The sequence below is a fragment of the Miniopterus natalensis genome, chromosome 5 (assembly GCF_054644295.1).
Source record: "Miniopterus natalensis isolate mMinNat1 chromosome 5, mMinNat1.hap1, whole genome shotgun sequence".
NCBI lineage: Eukaryota > Metazoa > Chordata > Mammalia > Chiroptera > Miniopteridae > Miniopterus > Miniopterus natalensis.
Genome location: NC_142085.1, coordinates 69,258,036 through 69,280,768, shown reverse-complemented (window position 1 = coordinate 69,280,768; position 22,733 = coordinate 69,258,036). Strand labels below are relative to the sequence as shown.

The 22,733-nt window shown below is 34.7% G+C and overlaps 1 protein-coding gene and 1 pseudogene across 1 annotated transcript in view; one reads left to right on the top strand and one right to left on the bottom strand.

Annotated features, from left to right (window-relative positions):
* Nucleotides 1–22,733, bottom strand: part of LAMA2 (laminin subunit alpha 2) — a 458,292-nt gene that overhangs the window by 364,119 nt on the left and 71,440 nt on the right. The window lies entirely within an intron of this gene.
* On the top strand, nucleotides 6,272–6,624 carry LOC107531013 (ATP synthase F(0) complex subunit g, mitochondrial pseudogene; annotated as a pseudogene).

The following is a 22,733-nucleotide window of genomic DNA, read 5'->3' as shown; positions in this document are numbered from 1 at the left end:
TGAACAAATCAGCTGGCTCTCCACCTAATTACCTTCTTGCCCTATCTTCACACTCAGTTTTAAATCACCTCAATCAGCTCCTCAATCAGGGCATTTTAGGACCTCAAAGTGAAATATTAGTAGAAAATAAAATATACAGATTTTAAAGTAAATTGTACCTTATATAAAAGAAGAGCCAAAATTAAAGAGAGAAAAAATCTGGAAGGCAAAAGATTATTCAAAGGACTGATGATAACATTCTTTTCAAAAGGAAATCTTTAATATTCTTAGAGTAAGAATAGAACAATATAAAAAAGGACTACTACAAATACTTACAAAATAAGCTTTCAATACAACTTTTGGGAGATAGAGTTGAAGGAACTACCTATAAAAATATATAAACCCAAATACGAGAAGAAAAGTGATACAGATCATGAATACAGGAAGGGCAAATTTGACTAATAGGAGCTTCAAAAAGACAGAATGAGAAACCTAGAAAAATTAGTATTTTAAAAAATACAGAAATTACCCAGACTTGAAGGAATAAGTATATAGACTACAAGGGACTACCATATTGTATAAAAAAATGATTTGAATATAGAAGGATTTAGAAAATTTACTGCTCATGCAACATTTCTTAAGAAACTATTTGAGAATGTGCTCTAGCAAATTGACGAAGTAAACCAAGAAAGAGGAAGGTGTAGATGCCTAGACAAGGTGGTTCCTCTATTGAAAAACAGTAAAGAAGGCCTAAGGAACAATAAACGTTCGGGCAGAACACAGAGAATTTGGGGTAAAGACTTCTAAAGAAAAGTGGGACTGTTTATAAAAATGAATATATTGAAGTATTTGTAAGGGAGGGAAACAATATAACAATGACAAATAGTACAAGAAGGATTAGAAACCAGAAAAAATAAACACAAATTAGCTCCCAAGATGGGACATGTAAACATGAAAGAGTAAATATTTTAACACTGGACAATATTTACATCAAAAAAGATATACACCATTTAAATAAAATTGTGATATATTAGAGGGATAGGCAAGGAAGACATGGTTTAAGAAAGCTAAACTGTGATTTATCAAAACAAAATGTCAACTGATAATATCTAAAATTGACAAATTGAGAAATATGAATCAAAACCTACCACTAAAAAGTATAAAAAGAAATAGCCAAAAAAGTGTTAACATAGACACCTAAGAGGAACATGACTAGGAAGTGAGAAGGGGTGGGTAAATGTGTTTTGTTGTATATCAAGCTTCTTAATTTTTTGTACTTGCATTCATTTTATTTAAAAAGAAACTAAAAATTTTTATCATTAGAAATCTCACTAATCTTTTCTTTTTCCTTTTATATCACTTTTAACATATCCTATCCACACTTCCTTTTAAGGCCCTAGTGTTCATTTCAGATTCTTCTCATATATGCAAGTTAGCCATCGGATTCATTTCCTAACATTTCCAGCCTCTTTAGAGTTACTGTATATGCTTCTTAAAATAACATTAAAGATTATCACGTCCCCTCTTTTAATAAGTCCTCTCCTAAAATACTTCATTTTTATTTCTTACAAGAAAATGTCTTATTCTGTAGAACACTATTATTTCACAATCAATTCAAATTTGAAATAGCAAAAACATTTGACAATGTCCAACACATCTCTTTTATTCTCATTCCAAGGCAACTAAAATTGATCAAGAAATATTCTCAATTTATTTTTTTCTGTGCAAAATAGATAGTAAAATCCCTTAAAAATGTTCCAATCACATAATGAAAAGAGATGCCATCAGAGACAAAATGCTGGTTTCAGGATATTAAGTTTTTCTGTGCATATATTTAGATCTGTAAGATCTAAGATAAGACAACTGCATTTGCTTTTATCTCTCCTTGATGCTAACTTTTTAAAAGAACTTTAAATATTCAGATGACAGCCATCAAAGGATGGCATTAATGACCAATTTTCTCTTTAATAGGATAAATGAAATAATGAGTTTTTTTAGGAAAACCACTTCATCAATTTTAAGGCAGAAAAAAACCTTCTTGTTTAAATTTACTCTCTCCAGAAAAACAGGTATTCTGTGTGTTATAAACCATGGCCTATGCCTAGTAAATGGCAGATATTAGCATCACCCTTATCATCCTCTTGATGATGCATCCCAAGGGATTATGAAAAATGGTTTTTAAAAAAGTAATATTATTCATTTGAATAGTAAGATTTTGCCAGGCTTTATATTACCAAGTTCAGCTCTCAGATACCAGGCATGTTTCTACCTTTCATAATGTACTGTTGAGCAGTAGGTAAGTTGTCTATAAATTGATACAGGCATTCACTTGCTGAAATCAATAGTTTTCTTATGTACCAAATTTTCTAACTAGGAGCCCATTAGAGGAACATTTATTATATAAAAAAACCATAGTGGCTCACATAGAGTAGGAGCAAAATAAAATGTTTTAACAAAATTGTAGTGAATTGTTGGACTCAATAAAAAACAATATAAATTTGACTTTGTGTTAAACAATCTTTAAAATAGTTACTCATGTTAAATTTGCTTACAGTGAATACACTCTAATATTATCCAGGGGACAGAAAAAAAGTTTTCATTTTAACTCTTTAAGTGACTATATAAAATATAACTAAATATAATTGTGCTTTGTGATCCATAAAAAAGTCTAAATGGAGTTGCTGAACTACTTATTTAGCATATTTTAACATGTGCATAACATAGTATGTATTCAACTTCTACATAATTGAGTTATTTATCTCTAGGGAAAAGGAAATGGAGTATTTTTTAATCTCCAGAAATTTTTTCCTTCTTTTAAAAATTTTTAAAAATCAATATATGCTATATACCAATAAATTACATATTATAGATGCCATGCACTGTGTGTATATAATCCATGTATAGAAAAATGAACAAATTTATTATATTTGTTTAATTTCAATGTATTATCATAAATAGAAATCTTAACATATTCTCATGATAATATTATCAATGTATTATCATAAATAAAAACCCATATAACCATGATCCTGGTTAAGAGAACATTTCCCATACCCAAGAATCCCCTTTCCAATCCACTTTCCATTTTCCCTCAAAAAACTACTATTCTGATATTTGACATGACAGTAAAGTTGTATCTATTTCTGAATGTTACATAAATAGAATCATGCACTATGTGCTCTTTTATGCCTAGTTTATTTGGTTCAACATTATGTTTGAGGTTTCGCGCATGCTGTGAGGTGTAGCAGCTGTTTGTTCATTTTCACTGCTTCATAGTATTCCTCACATGACTCCAGCACACGATACTTATCCATGCTGATAGTGATGGTATTAATAAGGCTTCTTTGAGCATGGGGGGGGTGCACTCATTTCTCTTGGGTATATAACTACTAGCTGAACTGCAGCATCACAGAGTATGTATATATTAACTTCAGAAGATAATGCCAAAGAGTTTTCCAAAGTGGCCTATAAAACATACCTGGTGTTCAGTGTTTTTATGTCCAATCTTAATCATAGAGAACATTTTGTCTATGTTTGGTTTTCAGAAAATGGTTCTTAATCTATCAGGTATAATAATTTTAAATTACATTTGATTTTATTGTATTATTGTCACAAATGAAACCGTAAGCTGTTCCTTAGCTAAACAGAGGATTCTTTGGCATTCAGCATTTAAGCCACAAAGGGCAAAAGAAATTTTTTCTGACAAATATTGTATGCCATACAGATGACAGTACCTGATTCTTCTAAACAAGCTAAAAGAAAACCTCCTGCCGACTGAAGTACAGACAAAAGTGGTGGCTTTTCTCAGTTGGACACAAGCACACATATTGGACATCACAGTTCCCATTGTCTGCAGTCCGAATTTCCACTATAGGCAAAAGCTAGAATGCAGAGTACAAATGGCGATTTAAAAATGCACACCACTGCGAAAATAAGCAAATTCAAGATGCATAAACAACCTTGCAAGTTAAAAAGCTGTGTTTTTATGCATCATTTCCAATTTCTTGTGCAGACTACTTATAAAGAAATCCTTTGATTAGAAACAATGAGGAATACTATATTTATTAAAAGTAATACCTTCCTTCTATAGTCATTTCGACAATAAAAAATAGAACATGTTTTTAAATTCTGGAATGTTAGGATATTACATTTCCTACAATTTGGGTTGGCAAGAATACGGTCAATAAAAATAATTATAGAGAGGGTGCATTTCATATTATATATTTAAAATATTTAATGTCTCTCATAGTAAAATACTGTGGATACTATTATATTAAGTGTCTTTTTTACACACTTATCATCCACCATAGCAATTAACTCTAGGGAAAAGCAAAGACTGTTTGAGATGCTATATATTTCCTTTTCTTTGGAGGTCGTAAGTGAGGCCCCCTTTTCTGATTCTCTTAATCGCTCTCCTTTTACACCAGTGCCTCTATAGATTGGATACACGACTTTGATGATTCTGGAACAAAGACACTGATGATCCTGATCAGCCTAAACTTGCGCTGTATATGACTTTAAGGGGGAGGGGCCCCTGCAGATACGATGTGATTAAGATAACTTCTTAACATCTGTGCTCTTGGTTTGTACCTCCTAATAAGATTGCCTGCATTTCTTAATGTCTTAGTTTGTATCCTTTAGTGAATATTCTTACATTTTTACTGATAAATGATCTACATTGAATTCAATTTCAGACAACAGTTTTCTCAGTTATTTCGAAAAGTGTTAATTGGTTACTTTGGAGCAAATTCCATTTAATTTCCTATTTGAACAGATTCCCAAGTTATATTTCCAAGTATTAAGGCTTGATAATTCTCCCTGACAGAACACGACACCTGATATACTCATGCTTGGTTAGAGTCTACTACAATATTGAACAGAGTATTTCATAGTCCTTACATCCTTACTTTTTCATTATTCTATTACCAGCTCTTTTAGTTAGATTTTATATTCCTTGTTTTAAACATGGGAGGCTAACAACGAAGTGTGAGGGTGTCCCAGGGCTTGGTAAGAGAACCCCCTTTTCCCTATCTGTTCAGTCTTCCTTGGTGACATCATTTCTTTATCTCAGTCCTATAACTGTACCACTATTTTTATGCCAAAGACTTCCAACCTATCTCATCAAATTAAATCTTCCAAAAACACCAGACTTACATATCCAAATACAAGTCTATAGCTCTACTTAGATGTCTGAAGGTATTTCAAATTCAACATGGCTAAAACAGAATTCTTTATTTCCTGACCTTCCCTCCCTGAAAATCTTGTTTTCCTCCCAATCTATTCCATAACATTCAGTGGCATCACCATCTACATAATTTCTTAGGACCAAACACTAGGAGCTATCCTGATCCTCCTTCCCTCTCCACCTTAACTGATGTTTTTCTCCTCTTACCATCTACACACAGTTAATCAGTAGGTACTATTGATTCCACCTCCCAAAATACTCCATGCATGGCTACTTTTTCTCATGCCCATGAGATCCATCCTCTCCAAGCCACCATCACACCTGGGTTTCTATAGCCTCTTAGCTCATCTCCCTATTTTAGATCTTGCATCCTAATAAGAAATTCTCCATATGGCATCCAAAGAAATCTTTCTAAAATATAAATCAGAAGCATGTCACATCTCTACCTAAAGTCTACTTAAGATAAAACACAAATTTCTCTCCTGGCTTACTTACAAAGCCCTACATAGACACTATGACCCCTGCACACCTCTCTGACATTTGTTTCTAAAATAGGCACATTCTATTTCTCTAACCCTCTGTGCTCCAGTCACACTAGCATTCTTTCAGCTCCTACAACAGGCTATACTGGGGTCTTTTATTAGGTCTTCCCTGACCATCTTAATAGATACCTAGTCATCTGCTATCACATTATTCTATCTATTCATAAATTTTCAATAAAAATGTCAATCATACAGAAAAGTTAAAAGACTAGTGACACTTGGCCATATTTGCTTTACCTTTAAAATGTAAAGTGCAGCATAGGGAATATAGTCAATAATATTGTATGGTGCCAGGTGGGTACAAGATTTATCGAGGGGACCACTCTATAAATTATATAAATGTCTAACCACTATGCTGTATCCATGAAACTAATATGATATTAAATGTCAATGGCAATTGGAAAAAATTTTTTTAATAAAAAAATTTTAAGGGGGTTTCATATCATAGCCTGATGGCTGTAGACGATACTTCAGGAAGAGATGGGAATTTGCTGGGGTTTAAAGAATGAGTGTGGGGTGACATTCAGCTGGCTGTTCAAGGCCACATGCTTTCCAGCCTAGAACCATGGCTTAATTTGTCCGTAACTTCACAGAGAAGGCCCTGGCGCTGGAAAACACTGTAATAATTTACTCAAATCCTCAACTGTCACATTTTGGCACCATGCCAGGTGGAGCTGATTCCTCCAACTCCTGCTGAAATCCCTGAAGTTATTCAGAGCTTGGGGAAAAAATATCGATAGTGCTCAAAGTGGTAGCTTCAAACAGCTCTCAGATAAGGAAGTTCTGCTGAATGGGTTGGTGACCACTGAGGTGTGGATGTGGCTTTATGTCAGTGAGCTCAGAGGCAAGCGTGGCATCATTGCCACAACGTCTGAAGACCAATCTTTCACATCTGTTTCTTTTGGGTTTATTATTTGAATATTCTTAGACCACGTGTGATCAGATGGGTATGTCAAAATCAGCGTTTTCTATATCAAACACTTCATGAAAGATCACAGTTTCTCTTGATATTAAGTTCAATTGTTTTTTGCTTTAATAACATTAATAGGGCTTTAAATGCATGTCTTTGCTTAGCCTAAAATTGGAAAGGATATATGTGACTATACCAACCTGGTACATATATTTATGAGAACAACCTTTTAATTTGAATGTTGGAAATATGATTTTTATTTCCAGAAAAGTCTGTGGAAAGGCCTTGAGAAAACCAGAACTTGCTATAGCAGAAATAGTAATGCCATGTACCAAAGTTAAATCATGTCAGTATTAAAGAATAAAATTTGGATGGTTTCTCTTTGCTAAAATCACAAAACAAACTCTTTAACAACACGGGGATGCTTGGTGGTATTCTGAGTCTGTATCTTTGTAACATCTTTAATGTCAGAACAGTGAATGAAAGCAGTAACCTACATTTTCAATCGAATTTTGATATGTGTATCATTATTAATCTTTCTGGTGTTATGATTTTTAGAACCTATCTTTGCAAAAATAAAATACTTTATGGATATTTACATTTTAAAAAAATGATTGTAGCATGATTATGTTTAAAAGGAAGAAGATATTACCACAATTTCCTATTTAAGGTAAATATTTTATATTTTATCATATATAAATAATGTGTCACTGATTCTAAATACAACTTCCAAAACCTATATCCATAGGCAAAAACGTAATTAGTGAGGACTGTGTACAGCAGGTTTGAAAATGACTTGCTTTTCATTGTCCTTTAATTCATTTTATAAGCTAAAGTATACGAGTAACTTTGTCAATGGGACATTTCTTTATTCTTTATGAACCATCACCTTGACAAGCCCAAACGACAATTCAGTATATTTTTGTCCTCCAGGGAACATGCATTATTAGCGTGGTGTCTTTCCTCTAGGACAAAACCCATTCACTAACTAATAAAACTACAATAATTTTGAGAGACATGTAAAAAATGATAACTGGCTATTTCCAGTGAATAGTCAAAAAAGGGAAGTATTCTGAAAACAAACCAAAAGTCTTCTTAATATTAAAAAAGTAAATGTGCAGTTTATCCATGATTACATTTGTAATAATTTTAATTCCAAGTTGCAGTGGTTTTGAAAAAACAAATTAAGGGTGATAGTATAGGAGTTCGGGGTTATTTTCACATAGAAGTAAACAGTTCTAAATAAATTAACAGTTAATTATGTTATCATTGTATTCAAATCAGAAATATAACCATCACAGTAGTGCATGAGTTATAATAACAGGTAGATTTATTATCTATATCCTATATTTAAGAATGCAGGTAAGTGCAAAATACAGCTAAAGAAATTTTAAATGTTCTGGCTGAGAAATAACAAAAAAAAAATTCCCTAAGGGCTGTGGCTGGCCGAGGTTTGAACTACAATATTATCTTTGCTTTGCAGAAAGACAAGGTACAGTATAAAACTGCATGAAATGACTAAAATTAATGCTGTGAGTGTACCGCGGGGTCCGGGTAGGAAGGAGCAAAAGTGTGTACAGTGAGCAACATTAGAGCAGCCCAGCACCGCCTTCGCGCCTCAAAACAAATTTTCTGTATCAATGTTAAGCCTATTTTTGTTTTTACAATTTTTGTATGTTAGCAGATAAAATTTATGAAAAAAGTCAGGTGACAGAAGAGCCTTAGAGCATTTAGAATTCTATGCATCCATTATCTCTGTCCTTTTACCACTTAAAGTGAATTACCAGACACATGTAACAAAACTACTGAAAATAGTTTCCAAAGGAAACCAGATTTGTTGAAAAGCTTCCCTGCTGACCCTGAAAAGTCCTGAAGGAAACAGCCCTAGGATAAACAGATGCTCTCAGAATAGGAGATTTTAAGAGTGATCTCTGTAAAGGTCTTTTCTTTGCTCGGTCTTGATGCCAGGCACACCAGGGCCCCCTTCGGTGATTGGAGACTCAGTGACAGACAAGCCACCTGGGCAGAGAATAGGGGCAAGCCCTCGCCCAGAGGTGGAGCCTAAGCTCATCACGTGGATGCTTGAAAAGACATAAAGCACAGGTCGCAGAGTTCCATAGAGGGGGTGGGGATGAGCTCGAGGTTTCTAACACAGCAACCAGAAGATCTCTTTCTCTGCGTGAGGAGCTTGGGCAGCATTTCTTATCCCCATTTGCAATAGAGCAGGGACCTGGTGTTAAAAATGACGGGTGACTGCCAGGTTTGCCACCCACACGATGTATGTGGTTAATTGCAGCTACTCTTCGGAAGTGCTCCTGTGTGCCTTAGGGGCCTCGGGCTCCACCAGGGACAGATAATGCGAAAGAGAAGGAGGGTGGTAAGAACACTGAGTGGGTTTGCAAAGTGAGGTGGGCTGTCCTCCGCATAAATAGGATTCAGAATAAATCTGCATCGTATGCTAACTCTTTTTATTTTTAGGAGCCGCCATGCTGTTTTCCGTAGTGGCTATACCAGCCTACATCCCCACCAGTAGTTAATGAGGGTTCCCTTTACTCCACAGCCTCTCCAACACTTATTACCTGTCTTGTTGACGACAGCCACTCTAACAGGTGTGGGGCAGGATCTCATTGTAGCTCTGATTTGCATTTCCCCAAGAGCTAGTGAAGTTGAACATCTTTTCATATATCTGTTGGTCTTTTGTATGTCTCCTTGAGAGAAGTGTCTGTTTGGTACCTTACCGTATGACCCAGCAAACTTATTTGGGGTATCTACCTGAAGATTTTGAAAGTATTTATTCACAAAACTATATGTACCCCTATGTTCATTGCAGAATTGTTCATGGTGGCCAAGACACGGAAACAACTAAAGTGTCCTTCAATAGATAATTGAATAAAGAAGATGTGGCACAGATATATAATGGAATACTGTCACCCATAAGAAAAGATGAAATATTGTCATTTGAGACAACATGGATGGTTCATGAGAATATCATGCTAAGCAAAATAAGTCAGGTGAAAAAAGTCAAGGACCATATGATTTTACTCATATGTGTGATATAAAACTGAAAGCAACAAATGATAAAGAAGACAAACAAACACAAACTCAAAGACACAACAGTATGGTGGTTATCAGAGGGAAAGGGAGGGGGAAGGAGGTAGTAAAGGGTCAAATATATGGTGAAAAAAGGAGATTTGACTTTGGGTGGTAAACACACAATGTAATATACAGATGATGGGTTATAGACCTATACACTTGAAACCCATATAATTTGACTAACCAATGTCACCCCAATAAGTATAATTTAAAAAGAATAAAGTTACTTTTCTCATGAACACAACTGGAATATGAAAACAGAGCACTTCAGTTTATATGGATCGGGATGTATATGTATGCACAGGTAAAGGTACAGGTATATAAAATAAAATATTAAATAAAAAGTCATATAATACTTGTTTAGCTCTATACCATTCACCTCCCTGACAGGACCCCCAAAACATCTTCTGAATTTTTTGAGATTTTACCTGAGGGAAAACACATATTTTAGAGAACCAGGAATGATGTATTGTATAAAGTATGTATTGCCATGAAAAATAATAAAGTAAAAACTACATTCCTCTCCTCCCTAGACACCTATGAATGTTTTCCCCTCATTTGCCTTAATGTGAAATATCATATTAGGAAGGAAGAAGTCCATCCAACATTATGACCTTAGAGTCACTTTTTCCCCTGTTCAAAACACATTGAATTTAAAAGAGATCATGGAAGTTTTTAAATCACTTCTCTCTTGAGGAGAATATTTCCTACATTAGTGAAAATTGATTGCCTCAAATCCACTATGTATGTGAGCATTTGTCATATGAAATTCTAACAATCAGAGCTGTACCCTCCATTTCACCTGAACCAAGGAAATATTATACCCTTCCTATCTTTTCACACCTAAAAAGGGAGGCTTTCAGTGTTGCTGTATTTCTGGGAGAAAATTATCCTGGCTTCAGTGCAGATATGATCATTACCCAGACTCAGAAAATATAAGTGGGTCCCAAGATATACGCAGGTTCATTCTGGTTCACTACTTGGAATTAACATTTTGACTATAAAAAGACTTTTAAATCTTTTAAATAAACCCCTTCAGTAACCAGTTTAGGTTTGATTTATTATCGTTGCCACACTGTTCCTGACAAAGAAACCTGCAATAATCCCAAACAGCTGCTGGCCAACAGGTGCTGCTGAATAACACTGAAACACGGAGCCGTAAGCTAGAACCAATTCTGTCTCCTTCACTGTTAGAATCAGCAAAGTAGAACAACTGGGCATTCTTAATCTTACCTTTAATATCCTTCAAAAACAGAGGTGGGAACAGGACCCCACAGTATAATCAAGAAAGCACACTCCCTATCATGATAATTGCCCTCCAGAGCCATGCACTTTATGAGTTACGTATAAAACTTAGAGGGAAGGTCATCTTCTGAAATCAGAACACAGCTGGTAGGCAATAAGCATCACATCACCTAGATACAGAGCTCACTCTGTGCCTGAGATATAATATTCAAGGGCTTAAAATTTAAGTAGTGTTCATTTGCAATCTATGAACATATATCCAGGCAATTTAAACTATTTTTGTCTTTTCGCCCTGAACCTACATTCATATCTTTGCCTTTGAACTACTTCTATTTTTTTGAAAATGGACATTTGAGAAGCCACAAAAGGTCAAATATTTAATTAATGACTTCCTGCTTTAAAAAAAATTATGTCTTTATTTTTCTGAAGACTCATTCTAATGTCTATTTTCTGCCTGGATTTGGGTATTATTCACATTGTGACTTTTTAAAATAATTATCCTAATTACAGGAAAATGTGGAATATTTGTCAACATTTGGAGGTTTTTTTGAAAAGCTAATCACAACATTTGGTTTTTATAGAATCTGAGCCATATTTCCAAAGTGCTTGGAAGCAAAAAGAGAGCGAATACCTCATACTTACTTGAAAGGTTATAGTCTGAACGGGAGGATAGCTAACTATGGTCTGCAAAGTGGCTCAAGCATTTTATAGACTTTTAAAATATGAAATAAGTATTTTACTAACGAGTTAACATCTATACTCTCCAAAGACACCCAAGAGGGAGGATCATTTCCCATCACCACCCTGAAATCCCAATGGCATGAAGTCTTTCTCAATTGTATTTGGAAGAAATACAAGTGTTTTTAATATGAATGAGGCTATTCTCTTGTAGGAAAGCACTTGTTTTATAGTGGAAGTACTACAATCAGCCATTTCTATCTAGGTCTTTAGATTTAGATTATGCATACCAAAAGAAAAATCACAGACCACACTGAAGTAAGCACACTCTATCCTGGGTACAGTGTGTATTTGTGGTCCCTAAAATGTTTTCCAGAAGATTAAGTTAATTCTGTGTGAATCATCTGGAAAATTCCTATAAGTGATTCTATCCAAAAAGTAATCTCTCATTTTACCCCAGTTCCTGGCAATATACAGATCCTGACTATATTACCATTTCAGAAATAAAGAGGTAGAAAAAAATGAAAGGATTAGATATTCTTGAACATAGATTTTTGTCAACATTCCTTTACTTGGGAAACATTTTACCTTTTCTTTGCATCTTGGTTTAGTAAAGAGAGAAACTGCTTTGATAGGTAACTCTATAAAGTATTAATCAAGGATATATCTTCGGATTCAGGTAAACTTGGGATCAAACACCAGCAAAATTTTCAGTCTCTCATTGGCGTAATGGGATTAACAGTATTTCTATTCTCCCAGGGTTATGATTAAATTAGATAATGTATGTAGATTAACCAACAGTGATGGGACTGCTATCTCTTGTATGACTTTGTACTCTTGTCAGTACAGCAAGGAAATGAACATCTCTTACATTCACTGATGAATCTTTTTTTTAAAGTTCGGCAGCCTTATATTATTTTATATCCCAAAGGAATAATCTTATGATCAAAAAGATGGACAGCACCACTTATGTCAACGAATGCATGCAGGGTTTCTGCAGGCTTAGCACGAAGATTAATACCAGCCTCCGAGGCAGCGTCAGTATCCCATTGTGCGGTTAATGACACCATGCGCAAGAGCAAAATAAACATGCTGTCATCATCTTCCATGATTTCAATCCTGAACTATCCTGCATTGTGTACATTGGTTCTTTTCTTTCAAATTGTACAGCTACTAAAATAGTGAAGGAAGTTTCTCGAGGATGTATTTCATTAGGTTTAAAACCCATAAAATCTGGCAGCACGTGTCAGGGCTGCAGCTGCGAAGCCAATAAAGCCCGCACACAGTACCAGGTTGCAGGAAACGCCAGCAGCGTCTCCATCATCTGAAGGAGTGAATCATTTGGGGTGAATCAACTGTACCCCAAAGACAAATTAATCAACACAGACCATTTTACTGACAATACACTTGTGGTCTTGCATTTCAGAAAGGCAATCTAGGTATGTGTAATGTGTTGCAGCTCTTAGGAAAAAATGGCCAGAACAGAGACAGCAGGCTTTTCATATTCCTGCCTTATTCATCCATCAGAAAAGCATTGGCCAAAGAGGTTCCTTTCCCTAAATCTGCATTAGGAAATGGAATGTTACATGAGCAACACGTATAATACTTACCTACATAGGGCAGCGGTTTGGTTTAATCCCCTTTGAGTCCACACATGTTAATCAAATAACATGGGTCAGATATTTTATTTGCAAAAGAAGTATATTTTAAATAGGTTTCAATACCACAGAAGAATTATATTTTAAAAGCAATTCAATATGGGTACATGAACAGTATCTAGAATCCTGTATTCGCTTAATACTTATTAAGATCCTACTATTGCCCTGGCCAGGTGGCTCAGTGGGTTGGAGTGTAGTCTCATACACCAAAAGGATGCAGGTTCGATTACCAGTCAGGGAATATACCTGGGTTGCAGTCGCATCCCCAGTCAGGGTGCTTACAGGAGGCAACTGATCGATGCTTCTCTCTTTCTCTCTCTTTTTCTCTCTCTCTTTCTCTCTCTCTCTGCCTCTCTCCCCCTTCCCATCTCTCTAAAATCAATAAACATATCCTCAGGTTAGGATTTAAAAAAAAAAAAAGGATCCTATTATGTACCAGGCATACAGTCTATTTGCCAAACACTATGTGGTGTTCAGGAGACACACAGATGACATAGATCCTGTTTCCAGGAGCTCACTCCACTGTGGAAAAAAGCAAAATGGTGGTGCCAAGAGGTATTTAGGATCCCCTCATACTTAAACTTTCCCCAGTAATCTCTCTGAGCTTCCCTAAAACCATCTCAAGTAAATATAATCTAAGTGAAACCGCTCTACCAATGCATCTGAGAGACAAGTCTCCTTCAACGGCTTCCCCTAACCTTCTCTGCACAGCTTACTCAGACCCATGACGGGAAACAGAAACATAAACCTTCAGCGGCAATCTCATGTGATAAATAATACAAGTACAAAGACCTCTGTAGCCCAGAGTGCTGGCTATTTAAGGGTTAAGCAGTCAGGGATAATTTCAGGAAATTCTTAAAAAATGAGAACACGTTACCCATGCATATAATGGGAAATTTAGGAGAGAGGCCAAAGAGACAGCCTGTGGGAAAGTGTTTGCAAGTTCACTGCACAATAATTGCAGAGTTCGTCGTGACAGGAATATATTGTGTCAATGGGAGAAATACCAAGGATTAGGTTGAACTGATAAGCAGGGGTCACATGATAAAAGGGGTGCATGCCTTATGGAAAGTTTCAATGTAAATTTTTTATTGGAGACCATGGGATTCCTGGGAGGCTATGAAGCAGGAGTGATATGAGAAAGCATGAAGAGATTATTCAGAAATCATGGCAAGAAATACTTAGTCTCTGAATGAAGGTACTGGCTGGAGGACAGAAAGGAAGTAGGTGGATTTTAGAAAGACATGAGAGGCAACACCCACAGAACGTGGTCGCTAAGTGGAAAAGAGGGCTCCATGAAGGGCTTGTGGTGTGGACAGATGGATGAATGGGGCTATTCGCCTAGATCAAGAATTGAGAGGAAGAGATGAGAGGTTACACTGCCTAGAACCCAACCTCTAGCAAGGTTGAGACAAGTATGGTTAAGTTTGGTCAAATAAAATACAGTGAAGGTTATTACCCATTTCTTTCTTTAAAAAAATCTGTTGACAGAGTAGTAAAAAACACTAAGTTCTATCAAAAAGCATGTTAAAATTGCACAAAAGTGTTATACAGAGAACAATACCATTTCCTGTATATAATAATAACCTAAAATGACATGCCTCTGGGTCTATATCACTGAAGATCACATTTTAAAGACTTTACAAGTTGATTCTTATCTAGCCTGTGACATTTGCTGCCAACATTATTTATTTAATTAAAGACTGATTTTATACAGATCTAACCTTATGATAAACACCTAACAGTAGGTTTTGATTAGTGACACAGGTAGACATTTTTTCAGTCTTAGAGTTTTATGTGTTTTTTACCAGAAACTAAGGGAAATTATATCACATATATATTTTCTTTAAAGATACAATACATCTCAAACTGATAGTTCTGAACAAAATGTATAAGAATAGAGAACACTTAAAAATATTACCTCAGCTAACGAACAAATAATACTGGAATTAATGGGTAGACAAGTTATTATATAAAGAGGCAGAGATATAAAAACTATGTTCTTTCTTTTGAGTTGAGACACCATTGGGTCAATCTATAGAGCTTCAGAATAATTAAAAAACTTTTTCAGAAAGAAAATATTGTAACATTCCCTCAACAACTATTAGTCTCCATGAATTTAGTATAAGAGCTGGAATCTGATTAAAATTCTATGTTTATTCTTAAATTACTAGAAATATTTGAAAGTAATAAGAAATCAAAGAGTTATTAAAACCCATTGATTTGTTAAAATACTAATGTAAAATGCTAAAAAGTAAACAAGTTTCTGTATATAACATTATTATATAAAGCACAATAGAGAATGTTTGCGCGTAAGTCATTTTTTGAAATTTCAAGGATGAGATATTAGAGTCTAAGAATACAGAAATCTTTATGCACCCCTTCTTCCTATGAAACAAAATGAGCAAGGTGTGTGTATTTAAAAATTAATGAGGAAGGAAGGAGGGAAGAAGGGAGAATTTAAAATCACTCTTATACAAATCAAACCTCAGTGGCCAACATAAACACTTAAAAATAACCCTGGGGAAGAAACCTTAACATTTTTTATATAAAAAAGGACAGTAAAATCATAGCTTAATGATGCTTTTATTCAAAATAAAACACATTAGAGTAAGTAGAATTATCTTTCCAGGATATTTTTGTTTCCCAAATTCAGCAGATGTTTTATAAAAGTTTTGAACAACAATGAAGAATCTGATAATTCCATGAGGTTTAACTTGAAAATTTGAATCACATAAATTGAAACCTGTATGAAATAGTGTCAGTAAGCACTAACTATAAATATGTCCAGAAATGTGTTGCACAGGAAATGTGTTAAGTGACAGTTAATAGAATATTATGAGGTGTCAAGATATTAATTAATAGTTTTTATAACTTGACAATGATTATAAAGTGTCAAAATAAGAGCATATACTATAATAGCATATAACAAAAAGAATTAGAAATAAGAAAAGCACATTATTCTTAATTTGCAAATTAAAATTAAAGAAAAAAATGAGCATATAATTTAATCAATTTAATAAATCAACATTTATTTACAGAGAAAATAATATCTTAGGCCTTTATGATTCAATGTCAGCAAAACAAACTAATTCTTGTCCTCATAGAAATCGCACAGGAAAAAAATGGGTGCAAGTCAGTAAATATTGAGACATTGTTTTATTTGAAGAAAAATAACCACCATCATCATTCTTCTGATTTGGAAATTTACTTTGTTAAAAGCCTTTTAAGACCTAACGGTAGTTTGCACGTTGACCTGCTCTTCTTTGCTGCTGTTATCAAATCCGTTCCCTCTTTCCCTCCCCAGAATCTCAGCTTAGCTGCCACTTCCTTCATCAGGCTACACCACCTACCACATCCCCCATTGCTTTCATAAAACCACCCTGCAGACATTAATTAAAGACTTGGTTTCTGGTTCACCATCTTCCTTTCCATATCTCCTTGTGTAACTGCAAAATCTATCCAGGGGACTTAGTGTTCAGGCCCTGGCTTCCTCACCAACCTCTCACTCTGTCCATCTCAGGCGCCCCCTCTCATGACTCTTCCCTAGACCTGGCATTCCCTGTACACCGCACCCTTCCAGCTCACTCACTCTGCACTCCACTACAATCATGGTCCTTTCCCTTGCCCACCGCCACCCTGGCATTCCCCGTACACCGCACCCTTCCAGCTCACTCACTCTGCACTCCACTACAGTCATGGTCCTTTCTCTTGCCCACGCCTCCCTGGCATTCCCCGTACACCGCACCCTTCCAGCTCACTCACTCTGCACTCCACTACAGTCATGGTCCTTTCCCTTGCCCACCGCCGCCCTGGCATTCCCCGTACACCGCACCCTTCCAGCTCACTCACTCTGCACTCCACTACAGTCATGGTCCTTTCCCTTGCCCACCGCCTCCTCTCAGCCATCATCCCCTTCTGCCTGGCTTAATCATTCCATGATCCATCATTAAAATCCCTGCATGACAAGCCTCCTCAGTTCCTTTCCTCTTCGAAGGAAGCTGTTTGATTCATTTGCTGAAAACACACTGGAAAATCTGAACTTCTTGTAACAGGTATGAATTCTTGACTAGCCAGCGGATGGCTACAGTTCTGCCCTTGACTTGTATTAGACTTTCCTTACTTTACCCTAGTCACACTGGCCACTTCTGGAACTCGCCAAACCCTTTATCACATTGGTGCCTATCCACTTTTTCAACACTCTGCCCGATGAGCTTATCTCCCTCAGTCCTGACATGCCAGCTTCTTCCTGCCTTTCTTATTTCAGTCACACTATCACCCCCATACACAGCCTTCTCTGACCATTTCATCTAAAATAACCTGACACGGCTACTTTCTATTGCATTAGTTTGTTTCCTTCATAGCACTTATCATGTATATAATTACATTTAACTACTTACTGCCTCCTGCATTAGACTTATAAGCTCCATAAGGAAAAAGGCCTGATCTGTTTTGATTACTTTTATATTATTAGCAAAATATGAATTCATATACAAATTAATAGAATGAATAAAACAGGAGAGTAAAGTTTGACTCTCTACTTGTCAAAGCTCTAAAAATATTAAAGTGAAAAGTTTAATATTTATTTAGCCATCCATACAAAAATAAAATCAGTATATGCCCAGTCTACTGATTATGCTCTTATTTCATTTGATAAAAATAAGAGAAATTAAGTCATATAAATGATTTTTATGCAAAAACTGGTCATAACTGACATAAAAATTCGCTAATTAAAAAAGAGAAAAATCAGTGAAATTATTCGTCTGATAGCATGTAATAAAAATGGTATTTGAATTCAACTTTTAAAAACTAAATTCATAAGAAGTGACTGTCTTGAGAATATTAGGCTAAGTGAAATAAGTCAGAAAAGGCTAAGAACCGTATGAATTCACTCATATTTGGGATATAAAACTGAAACTCATAGACACAGGCAACAATATCGTGGTTACCAGAGGGAAGGGTGTGGGATGTAGTAAAGGGAAAAGGGGACAAAATATATGGTAAAAATAACTAACTAAATAAATTCATATGAAGTACAAATTAGTTATAAAAATTGTTATGAGGGTGTAGAGAGCAGCATAGGGAATATGGTCATTAATGCTGTAATAACTGTGTACGCTGTCAGATGGGTATTAGACATATCAGAGCGGTCACTTTGTAAGTCATATCACTGCATAACCACTACGCTGTACATCTAAAATTAATGTAAAATTGTATGTTAACTGTAATTGAAAAATAAAATTTTTTAATTAAAAAAATACAATTCAAGATAGCATAAAGATATGAACAGAACCCAGAAACTAACCTATAGGAAAATCTGATTTAAATTATTAAATAACAAAAATATGCTAAACGGCAATATTTACAATGAATTCTGAGATTCACAGATCATTAATTGAATGTATCACTGAAGAGTCACAAATCTCAGGAGTCAAGGGATTTCTCTAAAAAATAACTGCCTCTTATTAACACCTCTCAACTTCATCCTACAGAAATATTTTTAACTACCAGGCATATAGTGTATTGTTCTATGTATAATGAAAACATGTTAAATAGATATGTCATCTGATATATATTATTTATAAGAATTTTCACCCACAAAAAAATATCTTTTGAGTATATATAATTCAATGTAATAAACTTTTACATGTTCTTAATTTTTCTCTGCCCAAAAAACTATACCCTTGAGGATGCTTTTTAATTATCTCTCAGTTTCTTCAGGGTAGAAGATTACATTCAATATTCCTATAATAAATGTTACTTTAAAAAATAATCTTGATATACAGTAGAATTTACATTCAATGTAATCTTCAGTTTCAAAGATGAAGCTACATAGGTTCAATCGAATGGGAATATCATAAAACAAATGAGCAAAAACACCCTAGTAAATATTCATCCAAACTGTTGTAAGGAACTCAAAGTATATCAAACTCAAAAAGTATCAGATTCTACCTCGTTAGCATTCCTTTAGCATGGAGATTATAAATTTCAGCCTTCTGTTGAATTGTTGCATAATCTTGTTGTGATACACTAAAATATCTATTTATAAATTTGGACCATTCAGCTAGTAGAAAACCAACTAAGTTAATAAAATGATATACCCCAAATCCTCAGTCTTCCTGATATAAAAATCCCTGGTATTTCTTGCTCTTCTCACTTGCCCTTCTCACAAAATTACAGGTGTGTCATCATTCCACAAAGATTCCTCATCCATCCTTTGGATTTGGACCATCAATTTTCAGCAGTCTCAGCAGTCACAATACATTACACATGATTCCTTAAGGCTCTTTGTTTTACATATCTAATTTTCTGGTTTGTGGCATTGACATAACATTAACACTTAAAATTTGATTTACAAAACCACTCCAGTTCTCAAGTATAATATTCTCACTTGAAATTATGCTGCCAATTTTTTTAATATCAGAAGTATTATTCAAAAGCCCAAGTTGATTAGTCTTTAGTTCAAATATCCACAGTTCGGACCTTTAATATCTCACTGGATTTAAGAATCCTATTAGTTTTTCTTCTGTATCTATTAATTATAGTAATTAAATAAAAAGAACCAGGTGGTACTAAAAGACTATTCCTTTCTTACATAGATTTTTTGTTTTTGAAACTAACTTTCTCTCTCTCTCTCTTAAACACACACACACACACACACACACAGTATGTATCTTTTTTTATGCAGAATGAATGACTTTTAAATAATATATAAGCTTCGCTTTACAATATGTTCTCTCTCACTCTCTCACACACAGAGCTTATATATTTTTTAAAATAATCATTCTGCATCAAAAAAGCTACATATTTTCTTTCATGTACTCACAGTAGTCAACCATAATAATGCATATATTAGGGTTACATTAATTTTCAGAAAAAAAAGGGGGAGAAAGGATGCAGGTAGAATATCTTTTGTATATACTGAGAAGCTCACACAAAAGACAGAATAGAAATGTACAACTAGCCTGTAATGATGTGTGTAACACATTCTCAATATAATACGTATAAAATCTAACATATAAGTAAATTTGAGTGTAAATTTCCTGGCCCCTTTTGAGTTGCCTAGCAACACAGAGGTACCAGGAACCGCTGTCAAGACAATGTTACTGAAATTCGCAAGAAGTAACTGTTCACTCATTGTTAAGTCAGGACCTATCTACATTATATCTAAACTCTTAATACTATTTTCCAATTTCTGCTGGTCAGTAATGTTTTCTTTCAGAAAAGAGAATGCTTTTTATTTTCAGCTTTCCAGTCAGAATGTTTTTGGCATGATCAATATATGTGCATAGATATGTGGTTGTTGTTATTTAAAATAAATAATCCATAGCACTCACTGCTAAGGTTAAGTGACTTCATCCACAGAAATATTTTGCAATAAATCTCAGGGATAGTTCTTATTGACAGGTAGAGAAATTAAATAGAACCAGTGATGTATCTGGTATATAATACTCAAAATATTTTTTACTTAAAACAAAAGATTCAGCTATATTAAATGAATTTTCCATTCTTCTTTCAGATAACCCTGTACATAACTGAGAACTAGACCTTACTTTGACACTGTCCCAACTTTATAGTTTTCTCTTCAAACCAGTAGATTAATTCAATGTGAAATACATAAAGCATCTACAACAAAACCACCGATAAAAAGTGAAGACCAAAAGACCAGAGCTATGTGGGACACTGAAATGTCATTGCACAAAAATGAATACACAGTTGGTGTCTTCCTACCTAGCTAATCAGGAATCCAACTCTTCATTCTCCTCCTACACAGTGAACATAATTGGGTACTATAGTATATAGACATTTTACTTAAACTTAAATGTGAGAGTATGATGTGTGTGTGTGTGTGTGTGTGTGTATGTGTGTGTGTGCGTGTGTGTATAATTTTTAAATTCTGATTTCTGGTCCCATATCCAGATAACCTGAATTTCAAAAAGAAAAAAAAATTAACAAAAATGATAATTATTTGATTGCTGTGCCAGTTGCAAACTATTTCTAATTTGCAACAGTTCTCATTTCATGGGAGGCTACATCTTAACTACTGAAGTAGTCTGACCATGGAATAAGAAATGTCTTTAACTTCAGTAAAATGATGACATTCTAGAGGGATATATCTTGAGACTACAAATCTCTAAATATGTTAAAAACCTTAAAGGACTAGCAGTTGAACTGCATTTTAGGTACCAGTTTCTGCTATGAAGTACAGTTTTTAGCACTTCATAAACATTAATATAATGCACCAATGAGTAGACAACCATATTACGATGTTGGTACTGGGTGATCAGCTGGGCTCAGTAGCTGGCTGCTAATGACTAAAGTCAGAGCCCAAATTCCTGTCCTTACAAATTTTAAACTGTATCACACACCTTTGAGATTTCTCACAAATGTCTAAATCCAAAAAAGTTTTAACTGTAAATGCTAAATCTATAAATGCCAAGTCTCTATGACTGCATTATAATTTTAAAAACTATTGATCATATCAATTGTCCTATACTATATGGTATGTTATAAAAAAGGGTTAAATAATAAAAAATAAATTTGCTTTGGCCATAAAATACAGTGGCAACTCTATGCTCTGATTTAAAATAAGATAGACATAAAAGAAAATTACAGACTATGAATGAATTTCCCAAGTTGGTACTCAAGTGAGACTACCTATAGGATTTTTAATTCACCGGAAATTAATCACATGTAGAGATACCAAGAGTACATACAAAATACTCCTGAAAATTAAACTCAAATGGTCAGTTTGCCCAAATATCTCATCATTTAATTAGATATGTAATTCCAATATCATTTTTTTTGGTCCTAGAATAGAATTAATAGCCAACCACCACAAACCACCTAAAGGGTTTCTTAATGGAACAACTATCACAGATTTGTACCCTCCCACAACTGAAATAGTTCTTTAAAATCATTCTTTTTGCTTCACTGTTTAATACGAGAGGCAGATTGCTTTATCTTCTTCAATTTATTGTAAAGAATTCTAAAATGAGTTTTTATGCAGTTACAAACATGACTGCATTTTACCTTGAAAATTTTGTAAAGCAATTATAAAGATGTTTCAGTTTCCATAACAGATTGTAGCACTTTCATCCCTTTACATTTGGGGGAACTAGTTGTACCAAAAAATAGCAATAGTGTTTCATATTTCAGGACTGCAGAACAGTTTTGAGATCAGCACTAGAAGGATAAAGGACTGTGTCAGGCTGTATAAATTTCTATTTGTAAACCAGTCATCATTGTCAGGAAAAAAAATAATAGAGGGAAGCAAACCCAGGAGAATAAAACAAGTTTCCCAACAGGAAGTCTTCCTCACAGTGAAAAAAAATAAACAAAATCACAAGGTCATTTTTCTCTTGTGTGGAACAGATTGTACAATACCCCAAATCCCAAGAATTTACTCTTTGAATCAAAATCCAACCCAAAGGAGCATTTCT